Below are 16,061 nucleotides of genomic sequence, written 5' to 3' on the forward strand. Positions count from 1 at the left end.
CCCCTTCCTTCCTTCCCTCTTCCCTCTCTGCTCCCACCCTCTCCCCTGCCCTCCATGCTTCCAATTTACTCAGGAAATCTTGTCTTTTTCTCCTTAGGCAGATCCATGTATGTCTCTCTTAGGATCCTCTTTGTTGCCTGGGTTCTCTGGGGTTGTGGACTGTAGGCTGGTTGCCCTTTGCTTTCTGTGTAATATCCACTTACAAGTGAATACATACTTTATTTGCCTTTCTGGGTCTGGGTTACCTCACTCAATAGGCATTTTTTTCTAGTTCTGTCCATTTGTCAGCAAATTTCAAGGTCTCACTATTCCCCCGTCTCCCCTCCCCACTTATTAGTACTCCACTGTGAACCCCTGCTGTAGTTTTTACTTTTTTGAGCTAATCTGATTTTTTTCTCTTTATCAAATCTGAATTTGATCCTTTTGGGGTTTTATATTCCAAGTTCATTGATGAAAATTTCAAATATTCTTTGTCATAATTCGGTCATCTTGTGCTCTAACAACTCCTGTGCATTCGATAATCTGATACAAGTACCGTTTGCTGTGCTGCACTCTATATTCATTTCTGTATGTCGTTTTCATCTTTGCTTTAAATGTATTCTTTTAGAAAATTTAAATCTGGTCAGGCAGGAGTGGCACACATCTTTAATCCTAGGACTCAAGAGGCAGAAGCAGGTGGATCTCTGTGAGTTTGAAGTCACCTTGGTCTGTAGAGTGATCTCCAGGACAGTCAAGGCTACAGAGAGAAACTTGTCTTGAAAAACTAAATTAATAATAATAATAGAAGAAGAAGAAGGAAGAGGAGGAGGGAAGGAAGGAAGGAAGGAAGGAAGGAAGGAAGGAAGTAAGTTTAGGTGATTTAAATCTGTTCCCAGAATTGTCAATTTTTGGAAATATCTATTGACTTCCAAAAGTAGAAGAAAAATAACTGCTTGCTGGTATACTGTATTCTGTTCAGCTTTCCTTCGGAGATAGGAGAAGCAGGCAGCAAAGAGAAAGAGGTGAAGAGGCCCTCTTCTACAGTTCTGTTAAACCCCATACCTGGTAGGCTTGGCCCTGGGTGTTCCCTCCCCAGCCTTCCTTGGGGGGCTCCACCCTCAATCTACTCATTAGGTGTGGTGAGGAAGTAGATGGCAGGGTGTCTCTGCCTGCCACACAGGCCACGTTCCCCCAAAGACGATTATTTTTCTTGGGTTCCTCTTCTGTTTAGTCTCTTTTATGGAAGGCAATGGTAATAGCAAGCTCCCTCTCAACTAAATAGTGCCAGATCTGGGTGCCTTTTGGGTCTCTCTTGGGCCTAGACATGAGCAAGGGGCTGCTAGTCTTCCCACCCTCTGGCCCCTCTCTTCACCTGCTTCTCTCCAAATCGCAGGACCTGCTGATATTTCCAGGGTCGTCACCCTTTGCCTTCTGTATTACTTTCCTATTGCTGTGATGGCATACCTAGAAGAAACGCCTGAAGGGAGGAGGCTTTATTCGGGCTCACAGTATGAGAACAGACAGTCCGTTCTGGAAGCCAAGGCACAGTGGCTAGGACAGCTCATAGATGAAGAGGCTGGGTCCATTCAGTCAGCAGTGAGGAAGCAGAGAAGCTGAAGCTGGTATAGGACTAGAACCCATGAGGCCTGCCCTCCAGTGACCCATCGTCCAGTTAGGCTCTGACTCCTCAGGTGTCCATCACATCCCCAGTTCCATGAACATCTGTGAACAAAACATCTCTTTAATTGAGAAATTCCTGTGTAGAAATGTGTCTCAAGATAATAATGACAGACGTGTCTAGGAATCTTTGCTGGTCAATCTAAGTAGCTCAGAATAGAGAACTGCAGGAGAAAGCTATAGAACCTCCATGCAGCAGAACCTAGGCGGCCACTAGTGGTGTGAGGATTAGCTAAGGAGCCTTCCCCTAATTTACATAGAGCCAAACAGAGGGATGCTACATTCGTACAATCATGCTCACATAGCAGAGTTTTGCAAAAATACAGACCATTCTGGAGCAAACCATTATCACTAGCATCGTGTCCACGGGCAGAAGAAATTTGCGTATGGGCCACTTAGGAGAGGGTGTGAGATCACAGGTGATCCCAGATGGTCAGAACCACTTGACCAAAAACAAGGAGAAGAACAGTTTCACTTACTCCAGCAGAGAAGGCGAGAAGGTGAGGAGAGGGTGAGAAGACAGGTCAGAGAGTTCCTGAGGCATGCCCAGCTGGATGGTTAGCTGCCAGAACTCCAGAGCTCGGAAAGCCCCTGAAGTCAGAGTGACGGTTTATGACAATGACGGATGCATACTAAAATCAGCCTGGGAAAGAGATGCACAGGGCAGAGGTAACTGTACTTCATTCCCCAGTGTGGATGATGGGCAACCCTGGAAACTTAATGTGTCCAGGGCTGCTAAACCAAGCCTCAGCATCCATGGTTTTTATTTGGGATCAGTTATCCAGTCTTCTTTAGTTCCTGGGTCAATAGTGAACCTGGTGTGTGTGTGTGTGTGTGTGTGTGTGTGTGTGTGTGTGTGTAGATAGATAGATAGATAGATAGATGATAGATGATAGATAGATAGATGATAGATAGATAGATAGATAGATAGATAGATAGATAGATAGATAGATAGATAGATAGTGTGGCCCAAGGCTCCCATCATAAACCACACAACATGAGCTACTAGACATAACCATACCACCCCACCCCATCCAGCTGATTAAGGCTCTTAGCAGGCAAGATATCCCCAGGGCTAAGAGGCTACCTCCCAGGAGCATACCAAAGAGAAGTCCTTCCTTTGAACTGTTGCTAGGTTTGGCCATCTTTCTCGAAGGAGGTAGCACGGAGTTGTCAGAAGATACACGGTCCGAGTTGTTGGAAGATACATGGTCATGGTGTCCAGCCACAACTCTCCCAGAATAGGCTGCGAGAATTCCTGAAAATGATTTATTCACCAAGGTCTGGTGGAGATTTGTGAGCAGGCAGAGTCTTGCATCAGACAAAAAGCGTTTGACAGGGGGAAGGGTAGTAAGCGAAAGTCCCAACGAGCTGGGTACGCACCAGATGGAATCAGGCATGAACTTACATTGTAATATTAGCGGACAAGACTTGGAGGTGGGGAGGGCCTTCTGATGGGAATGAGAAACTAACATGATACATGTGTGTATGCATATGTATATGTTGTACATTTACACATAGTGCTATGTGTGGGGGTGTGCACATGGGTATATGTATATGTAGTGCTTTTGTGTGAGTATGTGTATGCATGTGTCCATCTGTTTCAGTTTAAGTGCCATGCATGCATGCATATGAACACTAAATGTCAACTTCAAGTGTTCCTCCCCAGCTGCTGTGTCTCTTCTCTCACTGGGGTTTGCTGATTAGTCTAAACTGGCTGAGCAGTGTGCTTCAGGAATCTGCCTGTCTCCCCCTCTCCAGGGCTGGGCTTACAAGCATACAGCACTGTATTGGCTTTTAAACACACATGCTAAACCATACCTTTCTGACCCCAGCATACATTTTAAAACATTATTCTGTTCATTTCACTTTGGGTGGAAAGCGACACATGTGGTTATAGATACATTGTAAATTTCATGAGCATTTATGAGAAACACGTGTTAGAGGCACAGCACGAGGGGAGGGCACACCTGGGATGAGCCCCGACCCTGGCATCGACTCTCTGACCCTATCTTGATCTTCCAATTCACTTTCGCTAACCAAAGACAGTCCAAGACGTAATGGCGCAAAACCTCATGACTCCTAATTGTTTGTGAGTTCGTGGGTCAGCAAGGTGGTTCCTCTGGGCTGGGCTGGACTTCTTCATGTATCTGTGGTCAGCTGCGGGCTGGAGACAGCAAGTCTGCTGATGTAGGCTGGGCCAATGCCCAGGTCTCAGCTGGAATTGGGCTTCACTCTAACAGGCCTCCTGAGTAGCTGGCCTGATCTCGGATGTGTGGCAGTGGTCAGTACCCAAAAAGCAGATGAAAGTGTGTGTGGTCTCCTGCAGCCCAGGCTTAGAACCAGCCTGCCATCTTTTGCCTGTGTTCCCAGTCCACGTAGACAAGGCCAGTAAGGGAGAAAACAAAGTCCCCTTTCAGTGAGAGAGGCTGCTGTCACTTCGCAGAATGACAGCTATGTAACAGGTAAGGAGGGGTGGAGAACTCTGATCATCCTTCCACCGTGGTTGTCTGAATGAAAATGGCCCCATAGGCTCATAGGGATTGGCACTATTCGGAGGTGTGGTCTTGTTGGTGTAGGTGTGGCATTGTTGGAGGAAGAGTGTCCCTGGGGGCAGGCTTCCAGGTCTCAGAAGCTCGAGCTTCTGAGTCTATTTTCTGAGTATATTCTAGTATATTTTGCATTCTCTTCCCGCTGCCTGTGGACTTAGATGTAGAACTCAGATACCTCTCCAGTATCATGTCTACCTGTGTGCCAACACACTTCCTTCCATGACGATAATGGGCAAAACCTCTGATCTGTAAGCCACCCCAATGAAATGGTTTCCTTTGTAAGAGTTGCCATAGTCATGATGTCTCTTCACAGCAATAAAAACCTTAACTAAGACAGCTACCATGTGTGGGTAAGCTCTTGGGTCCTCCAAAGTCCTCAATGGCTTCATCTGTAGGACAGTGACAACATCTCCCATCTCAGAATTGTGGCAATTCAGTGGCCGGTGCCTGGGAAGACCCTGCTTCTAGCATAATGACTGTTACTCTGTGCGCTCCTTCTACTTGTTCATGTCTGTCTTTCTTTCTTTCTTTCTTTCTTTCTTTCTTTCTTTCTTTCTTTCTTTCTTTCTTTCTTTCTTTCTTTCTTTTTTGGTTTTTCAAGCCAAAATTTCTCTATAGCTTTGGAGCCTGTCCAGGAACTAGCTCTTGTAGACCAGGCTGGTCTCGAACTCATAGAGATCCGCCTGCCTCTGCCTCCCGAGTGCTGGGATTAAAGCCGTGCGCCACCACCGACCATCTCATGTATTTCTTCTTCTTCTTTTAAATCAACTTTTTATGCTTAAAACCAGACTCATTATCAACACCACCATGGCTTTGAACTATCGTGAGTACTGCGTTCTCCTCACACGTATCAACCCTCATACTGAACAAGTTTTGGCCAGTAAAAGACAACTTCTTTTTGCTCCTGTCTTCCAGTCTTTGTCCACAAGCTCAAGAACAATCTTGTGTATTTCAAAGGTTGGGCTTAGGGGAGGAAATTGCTTTTGCTCAGTGCAGTTAATAAGGCCTTGTGTGACTCATCTTCCTCCCTGGGTACTGTGACTCCAAACTGGCTGGAATGGCCTGAGGGAACCTCACGTGGCCTCCCTTAGAGCGTTCCCACATCTGTCTCCATTGCCACAGTCAGATGCACTGGGGTGCAGTGGGCTCTGGTTCCTGCTTCCCATCCCCTGAGGAGAGGTCACCCTTTGCTCTTCCTTGAGGTCAGCGGTGGCTTCAGGCAGAGCAGGCCCTGGAGACCAGACAGCAGTCCGTAAGCAGCCCTGATTAGTGGAGAGAATTACAGTTTGCTTTCACACCTTCTACAACTTGCTAGCTTCCCTTTTTAGCAGAGTCTCCCAAGTTCCTCAAGAAGAGCGAGTGCCCCAGCCAGATGTAATGATCCTGTGGGGATCCAGGGTTTTTAACTTTCACACTTTCTTTCATGATCCCTGATCCTAGCTTCACAGTTTCTTCATGGTACTATATGTTTCCTTCAGAACCACATTTAACCAATACAAAGGAATCAACTTATAGGAAAAACAGCCTTACGTAAAGAATTGTGTGGGTGAACCCGCAGGACAAAATAAAGTGGGATGTTTCAAAGATCAGCTCCGTAAGCTCATCTAAGAAAAAAGTCTTATAGCTACCTGCTAAAACGTAAGCTTTCTTTCACTGGAAAAAAAATACTCAGAGCAGAAGATGTAGCTTGCAGAATGCTTGAGTAGTAACCACAGAGCCCCGGGTCCAGGCCCCAGCACCACATAAACCAGGTGAGGGGCATCTGTAAGCTCTGCACAGGAGGTAGGCAGGAGGATCAGAAGTTCAGGTTGGTCTACATATTGAGTTCAAGGCCTGCCTAAGACCCTGTTTCAAAGACTAGTAGACAGCTGGGCTTGGTGCCTCCTGCCTGTAAGGCAACACTTCTGGTTTTGTGGCTCTGCTTGCAACTCAGCGCTTGGGATGTTAAGGCAGGAGGACTGTGAGTTTAAGGCTAGCCTGGACTACATCGAGAACTCTTGTCTCTAATAAATAATGAATTCATAGTTATCTTTCTCCCGTTAGATGCCCCAGCAGTTTGATGAGTCGACCATGGTCTGCTGTTGTATGTATGCAATACCTGTGTCTCCCCAGCCTTGGAGTCCCAGCTTCTCACTGAAGGGCTGTGAGGCTGGACACTCTGCTCCCCTCCGTGGGGAAGCACTGCCTACGGTGACTCATGGTCATGCTTTGCCAGTTAAGTGTCATTACCACAGTGGCAGCAAAGGAGGTGGTGGGGCTCTAGTTGTAGTTGTAGGGTAACAGTAGCAGCCCCCGCCATGGGAGCATTCGGGGGAAGAGCTGAAGCAAGAGTATCAACCATACAGAACACCTAAGGGAGACCCGATATTCACACCACCCTCATCCCTGAGTACATTTAGTTCACACCATGACCCTGAAGCAGCCGACATTTTTTAGTGTCCACGTTTTGCAGATGCGGACATTGAGGCTTAGCAAGGGAACAATAAGAAAGCCAGCACTGCACAGATGCGAGTCTGCGACACTTAGGTACGCCTGGACATCCAGGTTTATGGTCTCCCAGACGACCCCTCCCATAGGAATGCTGCTTCCGGGTGTGTAACTGAAGGGAATTCTGAGGCCGCTTGAATCTTTAACTGATGTCTCAGCCATGTGCAAATCTGCTTCTCTTCCATCTGCATCCCCCAGAAAGTCAATAAAACAGCGGAGAAGGATCCTGTCTCTCCTGCACCCCCAGCCCCACCAGTGCCGTCTGAAGCCTTCTGCGCTGAAGAGACGAGATTCAGATGGAAAAGTGCTGGCACCAGGTTGAGCAGGGTTCTCTAATAAAGACACTGCGCATCACACATCAGCTGCCTTTGTTGCTATGGTGACAGCCACAATTCCTCCCAGACAGCTCGGGTCTGCAGGGAGGGTGGACCCTGGGGGGGGGGGGGAAATAAGTGTATTTCTCCAACCTGTCAGACCCTGCCACCTTTCCTGTTTCTCTCACCTCTCCCACCAGCACCCCCCCCCACTTCCTTCCATGGGATGACAGGGGCGCTGGCACCCCCAGGCCGTCATAATTAGCATCTGGCTGGGAGCCCAGAGTTCTGGCAGCACATTCCTCACTTTCCTTGCCAGCCAATCTCCTTTCCCCAGCATCCCTTCAACAGCAGTGCAGCAGCTGTGCGCAGACAGCCCCAGCCCCAAGGTCACCACGGCACCAGCAATGACGAAGCATCCCCTTCCTCCCTGGGTGGGCATGGCACCAGCTGATGTTTCCCTGTTGCCCGAGCCATTTGGAGGTTATAACCTTAGGGTTATGGAAAAAGAAGCCTTAGGAAGATGGAGAAGGCTAAACTCTGTCTAGTTCTTGGAGGGGTTAAGAGATTCTTCTGGCTGAGATTCACCAATTAGGTACAGAGAGAGAGAGAGAGAGAGAGAGAGAGAGAGAGAGAGAGAGAGAGAGAGAGAGAGAAGAAATGTGGTTTATTCCACAAGATTGGAGTCTGACTGGAAGAATTCAAACCACCATAAAGAACCATGAGGGATATTTGATGGAACACAGACTCTGCGGTGAGATAGCAGAAGGTCACAGTCAACGTTCCTTGAGTGGGATTCTGGCGTTGTGCTTATGTAGGAGAATACTATTTTTAGGCGATACAGGTCAAATATCTGGGGAGATGTACAAAGCCTTTAATTACTGAAACATATGATGGTGTCTTGCAGAGCAATACAGGGACATACGTATTGTGTAACAAGGAGAGCACAATATTGACAATGGTTGAATTCAGGCAAGTCGAAAGGATGGAGCATGGGCCACATGTGTCCAGGTTAACTGACCTGTGTCCCAGATGACACTGGATTGCAGTGTCAAAAGCTTGGGCATAGTGAGACAGCTCAGTCTTGCTCAAGCCGGGTCCCTTCAGTCTGATCCTAGAACCTAGAACACAGTATTATCTGTCAGTTAGTCTGCCTGCCTCTCTCTCTCTCTCTGTCTCTCTCTCTCTCTCTGTCTCTCTCTCTCTCTCTCTCTCTGTCTCTCTCTCTCTGTCTCTCTCTCTCTCCTTCTCCCTCTCTCCCTCCCCCTCCCTCCTTCCCTCTCTCTCTCCCTCTCTCTTCCTCTCCCTCCACCTTCCTTCTTTCCTCTCTCCTTCCCCCCTCTCTTTCTCCTCTTTCTCTCTCTCTCCCTCCCTCTCTCTCCCTCCATCCTTCCTTCTTCTCTCTCTCATTTCTCTCTCTCCCTCCTTCCCTCCCTCCCTCTCTTTTCTTTCCTCTCTCCCTCTCTGTCCCTCCATCCTGCCCTCTCTCTCCTTCTCTCTCTCCTCTCTCTCCCTCCCTCCTCTCTCTCTCCCTCCTTCCTTCCCTCTCTCTCTCTCCTCTCTCCTTTCCTCTTTCTCTCCCCCTATCTCTGTCCCTCCCTCCTTCCCTCTCCCCCCTCTCTCTCACACACACATCCCACAAAGAAATGAAATAAAATAACTATTAAAAGGCCGATGCCCCCGAATGGTTCATCACAGGTCACCACCAGCATATCGTCATACATGCTCCCACAGCTCTTTCTTTTAGGTTTCTGCACATGTGAAAATGATCCTCAAAAGACTGAAAAAGGAAGCTAGAAAAGACAGGTTTAGCAGCAGGCCAGAGCCCAAGGTCACACAGCTGCGGTTTCTGCTCACACCCCTGTCCTCCGGCTTCAGAGCTCTTCCCAGAGAGAGTCCTGCACTCACCCAGGGGTGCCTGCTCTGTTCAGAGAGAAGCCAGAGGAGCAGTACGCTGTAGTGGCAGCAAAGAGGAGATGGGGGTGCAAAGAGCAAATTCATTCTAAGCTTCCGAAGCTCTGATTCATCTTTTCTAAATACTCACTTTCTGGTATAAGGCTATTTTAGGTCTGATGCTTATAAACGTCCACTTTGTATTTCCTGCATATGACTCAGATTGTTGGTGGGGCTGAGCACAGTGTGGCTCCATGACAGAGCACACGCTTGGAGTGCCTAACACCCTGGGTTTAATTCCTTGGCACCGAAGAACAAAATAAGTGAATAACTAAATATAGTATTAAGTGATTCCAGTGAACCTCACTCTGGACCTCCATAGAAAGGGACTTTAAGTGTGACAGAGCCCGGATTTGAGATGGAGGTGGGTATCTCTCCCTCACTATTGCAATAGAACTACACAGATTGCAATGAATGGTGAGGTTTCCTAAACCAATCCATACAGACCTTACTTATTCTCTTAAAATACAGATCCCCCACCCCACACACGTACACTCCCCATGGTCCTGGGAGTTAGCATGTTAGAACAGTTGTCTCATAAAGGGTCACAGAAATGTTACAGTAAGGAAGCCAACACAATCCAGTGTCCTCAGTCAGCACTACTGACTCCGTGCAGTTTTCTGAGTCCTCAGGAGAAAATGGGAAATGAAGAGCAGGGAGTCTGCATATGGACAGGGATGACATATTGGAATGGGCAGAAATGTACAGAAAGATGTGTTTGCGTGAAAAATAAAATCAAAGCTATGATTCTCAATACGTATTACTAAGTGCAAAGAGGAGCTAGAGGGGGGCGTTACTAAGAACAGCTGTTATGACATGATTGTTTGGAAAGCAAGTAAAAATGAAAATATAGTTGCCGGGGAGGTAGCACAGGCCTGTCACCCCCAGAACTCACCAAGACTAGCTGCAGGGGGAATGCCTGAAGTTGCTCTAGGTCCTAGAGTCTAGACCATGGGTACATTTTAACTAAAAGTTTTGTTTCGGGGGTGGGAAGATGTGCAGTGGTAGCTTGCTTGCTGTGCAAAGCAAACCCGAGTCAGGCTCCTCAGCGCCCACGTAAAAAGCTTGTCAGCCGGGCAGTGGTGGTACACGCCTTTAATCCCAGCACTTGGGAGGCAGACGCAGGAGGATCTCTGTGAGTTTGAGGCCAGCCTGATCTACAAGAGCTAGTTCCAAGACAGGCTCCAAAGCCACAGAGAAGCCCTGTCTTGAAAAAACAAAAAACAAAACAAAACAAAAAAAAAAAAGCTGGGCACAATAGTACTCACGTGTGCTAAGGGGAAGGAGAATGGAAACAAGATAGTCCCCAGGGCTTGCTGGCCAGTCCGTCTAACCTAATATATGAGCCTGAGTGATCTGTCTCAAAAGACAAGGAGGCCATCTCTGCACTCACTCAGGGACCAGCTTTGTGAACTGTCTTTGCACGGTAAGGTGAGCCTTAACTCTCCCATCCACCCCTGTCATTATCTCCTCAGGCCCGCCCCACACCCTCAGCCTCAAACCGCCTTTATTCATGGGCCCTCTTTGCTTGATAAATGTAGCTCTCACCTCTCATAAAAAAAAAAACCCTCACTTTTCGGCAGAGAGCATCACAGACAGAAAGCCACAAATGTTCAAGATCCAGAGAGCAACCATGTGCGGGGTGCCAGCCCCATTGGGCATCTCTACAGTGCAATCCCCACACCGGAGGCTCAGGGAACATCTCAAGAGGAGGCAGAAACATAGTGAGAGCCAAGGATGTGACCTTTGCTGTGAGATCGTGTCTCCTAGAAATGCCCAGGAAACTGTACCCACTCGTGATACCACAGCAATGTGGCTGCCTAGACAAGACCTGAGCCAGGACAACAACAATAGATTAGATTGCTAAAGTGGAAGGGGGGAAATCTCATGGAGCCCCCATCCCTTGACAAAGAACTTCAGGGGCTAACGATTGCCGATAGAGGGGGAATTAGTCCTTCAGGGGTGAATCTCCTAATTAATTATCCGGTATCATGTGGTCAGCCCCGAAATCATATGCATCCCAGCAGTACTAAACAGATTCATTCAACAGATTGTATTTATATATTTATGCATATGTAACAATAATAAAGAAAAAGAGGACATGAGTTTGAGAGGGAGTGGGGGGAGCAAAGGGGTTGGGGGGAAGAGAAGGGACGTGTGATGTAATTATGTTTTAACTGAAAATTGTAAATTACTTAGGAAAAAAACAAGGTGGAGGGCAATCAAGAAAGCCATTGTCAACCTGTGCTTTACAGGGACATACACCCAGAGGGAGGAGGGAGAGGAACATGGTCATTTCTGATTCTGAACATTACGTCTGGGAGCTCATACCATCTGCTGTTTGTGTTCTGAGAGCCTCTGCTTCACTGTCCACTGGACATTTTGCTACTTCCTGTCTCAGAGCCCAGCACGGGTCACTCTATCCCCTCTCTTCACGAGCAGTCCCACTCACCTGGCCTAATGGAGCGATGCATTAGGAGCTAAGCAAAGAGGAAGGGCTGGCAGCCTCCCAGACACTAGATGCTTCCGGGAAGGGCATTTCATTAGATAACAGCTCCCGTCCGGGCTGTGTCCACAGGATGTGAACACTCCACACTGCTCTGCACTCAACCTCTCCATCCTTGCTTCTCAATCGGTCCTTTCTTCTTCCCACCCCCCATCTGTTTAGTATCTCTCAGCAGGCAGTGACCTCCTTTTTGTACCGATGGAGACACACTGGGTTCCTGCCGGTATTACTTACCAGTCATTATTTTCTCCACCAAGTCTCTTTACAGGATCCATGACACCCTTCCGGCTTCTCTGAGTCCTCCGTGGTCATCTTTCTTCCTCTCTTTTCTCTTTCCCTTTTTCTTTTTTTTCCTTACAAATTACCAGTTTCTAGGCTCCGCAAGCCTTTTTCTCTCTGCATTCACTGGAATGGTTTTAAATATGACCACCGTGCCCCTCGCTTACGGCCAGGTGACATCACTCTGAGACCCTCCATTGCTGTCCGTTCTGCTCCTGAATATCACCTGATAAAATTGTTTCCATACTGAGAATTGAATCCAGGACATGCTAGGCAAGCACTGTGCCGCTGAGCTGCATCGCCAGACCTTTAAACAAATAGTTTATGTTTTATTTGTTTGTTTATTGAGACAAGGTCTTACTGTATAGTCTGGATGGCCTAAAACTCACTCTGTAGACCTGGCTGGATTTGAACTCACAGAAGTCTGCCTGTCGCTACCTTCTGAGTGCTGGGATTAAAGGTGTGTGATTCTATGCCCAGTCGGGAGGGAGGTTGTTTGTTTTTAATTGTTTGTTTTGTTGTTTTTTGGGGTTTTTTTTTTAAAGTTAAGGTCTCCCTAAATGTCCAGGCTGGTCTTGAACTCTCTCTGTAGGTCAGGCAGGTCTTAGACTTGTGATTGATTTTCTTCCTTCCTAAGTAGCTGGGGTGCTGGGCCTGTGTCAGTGTGGATTCCTTAAATTCCACACAACAGCAGACTCCAGGGTGTATTAGCCTTCACTAGATCTAGTCTCCGCCCAGCTTCCTTTCTGAGAAGATCCAGAATCTACCAGCTGCCCAAGCTCTGGAAGAGCTGGACTCTCAGCTCCTCCTTCCCCTCACTCACCAACATCCTACAGTCACGGACTGTGGTGATTTAGTGTAAATGGCCTGCAAACCAGGAGGCCACTGCTTTGTTTCTTATGCTTTTAGCTTTTTGGTGGCCTCAGTTCGTCTCTGCCAACATCAAGGGGGCTTACATGGACATGATGCCAGGGGAGCAAGCAGGTACTCCACACACATTTATTGAATTAATGAAAACCTTGTCTATCCGCTTCTGCCTTAGACGGCTGATGCCTCTTCCATTGTCCCCCTTCATACCCACTGTTCATACCCACTTTGTGATCAGCTTTCTGTGGTAGGAACCTAGAATGAATTTAAAAAAAAACATGGTTTCTCTATATAGCCCTGGCTGTCCTGGAAGTTGCTATGTAGACCAGGCTGGCCTCAAACTCACAGAGATCCACCTGCCTCTGCCTCCTGAGTGGTAGAATTAATGCATATTCCATTATACCCAGATTTTTCGTTTGTCCACTTTTGAGTCAGAGTCTCACCATGTAGCATTGGCTGGCCAGGAACTCACCATGTAGACTGGGCTGACTTTGAACTCATAGAGACTTTCCTGTCTCCTAAGTATTGGGATTAAGGTATACCACCGCAGCTGGCATGTCTCCCTAGTGATTACTTTCTGCTATTCTTGCCCCTATAAAAATCTCTCCCCCTTGAATGTGGGAGAGAGCAAGACACTTCTCATCAACTAAACCTGCCAACTTGATGAGATGCCATGTTCCTGTTTGGTGAGAAGGCTCTGGCTTCCACCCTGGGTGCCCCCTCTTACTGGCTCTCGGAGTCAACCCCTCTGTTTCTCTGCAGCCTATGGAGAGGCCCGCATGTCAAGGAACCGAGGAAGAACCTCCAACAGGCAATCAGCCTCAAAGCAGGTTTGCCAGAGATGGTGAGCGAGGCTGGAAGAGGGATCCTCCCTGGTCTGAGTGAGATGAGTTCATAGGCCTGACCTATGAATGCTCGGTGGCCAAAAGAGGGTGTTAGATCTCCTGGAACTGGAGTAACAGGTTGTTGTGACCCTTGAGTGCTGGGAACTGAATCTGGCTCCTCTTCAAGAATAGCAAGTGTTCTCACGCAATGATCCATCTCTCCAGGTCCGTGGTTGAATTAATTTAACTAGTCAGCTACTGTCATATAGCTGTTTTCATCCCAGCATTCACTGATAGGATTATTATCTTTAAAGTGAATTCCTAACTGGGCAGTGGTGGCGCACACCTTTAATCCCAGTAATCGGGAGACAGAGGCAGGTAGATCTCTGTGAGTTTGAGGCCAGTCTGGTCTACAGAGAGAGCTCCAGGACAAGCTCCAAAGCTACAAAGAAACCCTGTCTCAAAAAAAATTATTTCTAAGGATTAGGTAGAGTCAAAGGGACCCAGCTTTTGAACTTTTGAGATATATTGCCAAATCCCTTTGTGTTTAACCTGAATGTGTTATACTGTGTTTTCACCTACCAACATGTGAAAGTACCTCTGTCTGTCCCTTGGGGATTGGATGGTGATATGTTTTGATGGGTCACTCAACTATGGATGTTGGGGAGAGGAACAGAATGAGGAGAGAGGATGTTAGAGTCTTGGGAGGCTGGGCAGAACACATGGAGTCTCCCAGATGTGTCTGGGTCATTTATTTCAATGAAAAGTGCTTCAGTCAGACCCCAGCAGGACAGCGGGGGCATGTTCTAATTTGGCCACGTAGGGAGCACTCTGTGAGAGTTTTTCCAAAGAGAGGATGAATTGACAGAAAGTCAGAAGGACCTGAGACTAAGAACACCAGGCTTTTGTAGCGGCACTGGGCTGTAGGGCCAAGAGGAGCAGTGGCCTCTGTGAGAGACGGAGGTGCAAGCTAAGGTGCAGAAGATCATGCAGGGAGCAGAGGCATTTTTATAAAAAAGTTTTTTTGAGACAGGGTTTCTCTGTGTAGACTTGGGCATCCTGGAACTCTCTTTGCAGACCAGGCTGGCCTCAAACTCACAGAAATCTGCTTGCCTCTGCCTCCCGAGTGCTGGGATTAAAATGCTGGCAAGCAGAGGCAGTGCAGAATATATGTCAAACCTGCACCCCTCCCTCCTTCCCACCAGTTCCCTCTAGGGCTTCTATTTGTCAAAACCAATAGGAAGTCATAGAGCCCCTAGAGCAGACTCTCGGATTCCCAAAGCACAGGGTTTATAATATCCAGTTAGTGTTCCATATGTGTATCATTAAGTTTAATCCTTCCTGATAATTCTTTTTTAAAAAAAAATCATTTATTTATTTATTATGCATACAATATTCTGTTTGTGTGTATGTCTATAGGCCAGAAGAGGGCAGCAGACCTCATTTACAGATGGTTGTGAGCCACCATGTGGTTGCTGGGAATTGAACTCAGGACCTTTGGAAGAGCAGGCAATGCTCTTAACCACTGAGTCATCTCTCCAGCCCCCCTGATAATTCTTAAATGCAAGGGGAAACTGAGACACAGGGACGTTGATGAGTTTGATTGAAGTCATGCTGTGATGTTTTGGAGGCTCCAAAACTCTATGCTCTAAAGTGCCGTGGGTGCCTGGATCTGGGGTTACTGTATGATACTCTTCCTGGGGAGACAGGCCAGGAACAGAGAACAGATCAAAGTATCCATGCCACCAAAACACTTGATAACCAATGAGTTTCCTTGGCATTATTTACAGTAATATAGGTGATGGGTTACTTAAATGAGCATAAATGACTCAAAGACAGATGCCTCACCATGGCACACCCCAACATGGATAACAGCTTACAAAAACTAGAAACCTGAAGCGTATTGCACAATCTGCAGGTAGCTCAACAACTGTTGAGTGTCTTAGTGTTCTGTTGCTGTGAAGAGATACCATGACCAAGGCAACTCTTTTTTTTTTTCTTTTATGGTTTTTCGAGACAGGGTTTCTCTGTGTAGCTTTGGAACCTGTCCTGGCTCTTGCTCTGTAGACCAGGCTAGCCTTGAACTCACAGAGATCTGCCTGCCTCTGCCTCCAGAGTGCTGGGATTAAAGGCATGCACCACCACTGCCCGGCAAACAAGGCAACTCTTAAAAAAGAAAGCGTTTAATTAGTGCTTGCTTACAGTTTCAGAGCTTTAGTCTGTTATGTCAGGGAGCATGGCGGCACACGGGCAGACATGGTGCTGGAGAAGTAGTTGGAAGTTCTATGTTTGGATCCGCAGCAGCAGGAAGAGAGCCACCGGGACTGACTTGGGCATTTGAAACCCCAGAACACACTTCTTCAAACAAGGCCATATCTACTCGACATGGCCACACCTCCTAATCCCTCTCAAGCAGTGCCACACCCTGACGACCAAGCCTTCAAACATATGAGCATATAGGGGCCATTCTTAGTCAAACCATCACAGAAAGGGGTTTGGAAAAAGCTAGGCTTCCAGAGAGCTCAGTTAGTCCTGTGCCTCTTTCAGGAAGATAGCTGTTCTTAGAGTGTCTCTCAGTTGTCCTTATAGCTTATATAAGCTTGGGAAGGGAAGGTCTTAGTAA

The sequence above is a fragment of the Arvicola amphibius genome, chromosome 1 (assembly GCF_903992535.2).
Source record: "Arvicola amphibius chromosome 1, mArvAmp1.2, whole genome shotgun sequence".
NCBI lineage: Eukaryota > Metazoa > Chordata > Mammalia > Rodentia > Cricetidae > Arvicola > Arvicola amphibius.